This window comes from Budorcas taxicolor, chromosome 5, assembly GCF_023091745.1.
Source record: "Budorcas taxicolor isolate Tak-1 chromosome 5, Takin1.1, whole genome shotgun sequence".
NCBI lineage: Eukaryota > Metazoa > Chordata > Mammalia > Artiodactyla > Bovidae > Budorcas > Budorcas taxicolor.
Window position 1 is genome coordinate 103,155,111 of NC_068914.1, and position 3,967 is coordinate 103,159,077.

At 35.3% G+C, this 3,967-nt stretch overlaps 1 pseudogene; it reads left to right on the forward strand.

The window, feature by feature from the left end:
* The first annotated feature begins 758 nt into the window (after positions 1-758).
* Positions 759-1,714, forward strand: LOC128048170 (olfactory receptor 6C6-like; annotated as a pseudogene).
* Positions 1,715-3,967: the final 2,253 nt, after the last annotated feature.

Consider the following 3,967-nt stretch of genomic DNA (forward strand, 5'->3'; position numbering starts at 1 on the left):
TAGAATTGACTATAGCATGTAATTATGTGTCACTGGCAATTTTTGAAGATACAACCTGTGAATAGATTAGAGAATATATACCTTTCTGTGCCTAAGGTTAATATATATGTGCATATATATGCTAATGCTTCCCTTGTAACTCAGTCAATAAAGAGTCTGCCTGCAATGCAGGAGACCTGGGTTCATTCGATTCCTGGGTTGGGAAGATCCCCTGGAGAAGGAAATGGCAACCCATTCCAGTATTCTTGCCTGGAGAATCCCATGGACGGAGCCTGGAGGGTTATAGTCCATGGGGTCGCATGAGTCGGACATGACTTAGAGACTAAACCACCACAACTACCACCATATGCTAATGCATATTTAGTTAAAATATATTTTCATTTTATACATATACATTTAGGTTAATTTATAAATATTAAAGTTATATATTTACACATACAATGGTTAATACTTGTAAGTTAATTTACATTGCTATATTCATATGTTTTAAGATCAATTATTTTGTTTTTTTTTCATATGTAGATTTGACAAGGCTCACAGAGAGTAAGGGCTTCGCTTGTGGCTCAGCTGGTAAAGAATCTGCTAGCAATGTGGGAGACTTGGTTTCGATCGCTGGGTTGGGAAGATTCCCCAGAGAAAGGAAAGGCTATCAACCCCAGCATTCTGGCCTGGAGAATTCCATGGACTGTATAGTCCATAGGGTCACAAAGAGTGACCTCAGACACGACTGAGCAACTCCCACTTTTCACAGAAGAGTAATGAGGAACCAGTCAAGGGAAATAGAATTCATTCTCTTGGGATTGACCCACAATTACAAATTGTGATTTTTCTGTTTCTCTTTTTCAGTTACACATTGAGCCTGATGGGGAATATAATCATTATCCTCCTCACCTTGCTGGATATTCGCCTCAAAACTCCAATGGATTTTTTTCCTTGTAGTATCTCATTTTTAGAAATCATATTCACAACAGTATATATTCCCAGATACCTGGTCATCATGGTGACTAAAGAAAAAACCATTTCATTTAATGATTGTGCAGTTCAATTGTTCTTCTTCCTTTTATTGTGAATTACAGTGAATTACTTTCTTGCTGCCGTGTCCTATGACTGCTATGTTGCCATCTGCAAACCGCTATATTGCCCAGTCATCATGAACAGCAAAGTTTGTTATCAGCTTGTACTCAGATCTTGGGTAACTGGATTCCTAATTATCTTTCCTCCATTTATCGTGGGACTCGAGCTGGATTTCTGTGCTTCCAAAATAATTGATCACTTTATGTGTGAAATTTCTCTTATCCTGCAGATATCCTGCACAGATACACGTGTTCTGGAATTGATGTGTTTTATCTTAGCTATAGTAACATTTGGGGTCACATTGGTATCAGTGACTGTTTCTTATATTTACATAATTAAGACCATTCTGAAATTCCCTTCAGCACAGCCAAGAGCCAAAGCTTTTTCCACCTGTACTTCGCACATGACTGTTGTCTCCCTGACATATGGAAGCTGTATCTTTATATATGCTAAACCATCTACAAGAGAACAGCTAACTATATCCAAAGGTGTAGCTTTGTTGTACACTTCAGTTACCCCTTTACTAAATCCCTTCATTTACACCCTAAGGAATCAATAGGTGAAAGAATTCTTCTGGGACAGGTTACAAAAGATCCTGTGTTTCTCAACAAAACAGTTATTTAAAGGCCACCAGTCATAATATTATCACAACAACAACAAAAATATGTTTCATGCATTTGTTCTGGTCACATTTTCCTACTTCAAAACTTATTTCATAGAGGACATTCTCTTCAAGAATCTTATAGCTCAGCTTCACCCTTATACTTTATTCTTTCTAATGAAAATATTCCATCCTGCTATAATAACTTACTCTCTCAAGTCTGTAATTCAAGTTTTACATATCATCTCTTTATGGCTTACCAGTGTCTAAACATCATGACTGAATAAAATATGCTTTGTGTAAGCATGAGGCTCTGAGAGTGACTCAGCTGGTAAAGAACCTGCCTGCAATGCAGGAGATGCAGGTTCGACCCCTGGGTTGGTAAGATCCCCTGGAGAAGGAAAGGCTGCCTATTCAGATTTTCTTGCCTGGGAAATCCCATGGACAGAGGAGCCTGGCAGGCTATAGTCCTTGTGGTCACAAAGAGTCAGACACGACTGAGCGACTAACACTAACCCCCCGCCCACCTTTTTTTTTTTCTGTTTAAGTGTATCTTGCCATGTGGAATTTATTAATTAAAGATATATTTATCATGTATCTGTCTTATTCTCAATGTTGTGAGGGGCTCAATCCTTACTTTAAGAAGCTTGCATTATATAAAACAAAACAAAACAAAACAAAACAAAACAAAACGGCTCTGTATTGCTATCCAGTATATAGCTAATGTTGCAACAAATGTTGACAAAAGTATTAAGGGACATATTGGTGGCTTCTGAGTAATCTTGGAGTTCAGGAAGGGATTTCAGGAGACAGTGAAAATTATGCTAATTATGCTGTCACTAAACATATATAGAAGGACAGTATACTGAGACAGAAGTATATGCAAATAACAGAGAAGTGTTAGAGAACCACATGTATTTAGACAGTTAGTACATGCAATGCTTATACCAGCATTTTGAGATATTCACCCTGTTCAATAAAGGCTTCAGCACATACACCACATGGAACACTGCACAGACTATTTTTGTGCCTCTAATTCTCTACATGTAAGGTAGTAGTAATGTAACCAACATCTCATGGTTCAGTAAATATATACTATTATAAATATATAGCACTCAGTAAAAGAAAAGGATTTTTCTTAAACAATTAAAAAAAATATTGTAAAGCAATCATCCTCCAATTAAAAATAAATGTAATAAAACTGTTTAAGCTATTATTTGATGTATGTTTTAAAAAATGATAGTAACAACATGAAGGGTCTTGTGTGCTGGAATAGTATTCTGGACTGAAAGTTGATATAACAATTAATTTTATTTTTTTATTTTTTATTTTTTTAAATATAAATGTATTTATTTTAATTTGAGGTTAATTACTTTATAATATTGTACTGGTTTGCCATACATCAACATGAATCTGCCACAGGTATACACGTGTTCCCCATCCTGAACCCCCCTCCCTCCCCATACCATCCCTCTGGGTTGTCTCAGTCCACAGCAATTAATTTTAAATGGTTGTATATAAGAACCACTTAGGCAGTCTCATAATATAATTTCAAGTTTTTATGCCCAGTGAGTTCAAGTCATTATGTCTAGGAAACCATCCATACAACCTCAATTAATATACACTCAGGACATTTTGAGGTGCTTTTCATTAACTGATATTTTCCAAAAAAAAAAAAGAATCATTGAAATTACACGTAAGACGTAAACTTTAATATTGAAATTTCTTGCTCTGGGGAGTTACTCTTGAAAATGATGTTGTATATGACTAATACTAAGATAAAAGGAGCAAGTGAGGGAAATATTTCTCTTAACGCTAGAAAAGTTTTGAAGTTTAGCATATAAATATGACAGTGGCTCTACAACACAGTCAGAGATACTTAGGGAAAAACAATGAGAAATTTTATTAAACTTAATATTTGGGGGGTAACGGTGCAGGGGGAATATAAATGCTCCTTTTTCATTCCCCATTTCCACACTCAGACAATATATAGTGAATAAATTTAAGGAAGTATTTTGTAATCATCTCATAAAGTTTTAATCACACAGAAATTATGAAAAAAGGCATATTTATCCATGAAAGATCAGATTTCCCAATTGAGTGAAGATGAAATAACTGGAAGATATTTTACATGTATTACTGTAATGATTCCTGTTTTCTATGTTCCTCCCTAAGTAGATATGGAGTTTGCCTTTGGTCTAATTGTTAAAAATATTGTTAATAGTTAATTAAGCCATCCAATTATAATGTAAGGAAATGATATATTACCATGTTTTCCATCATCCACAACTC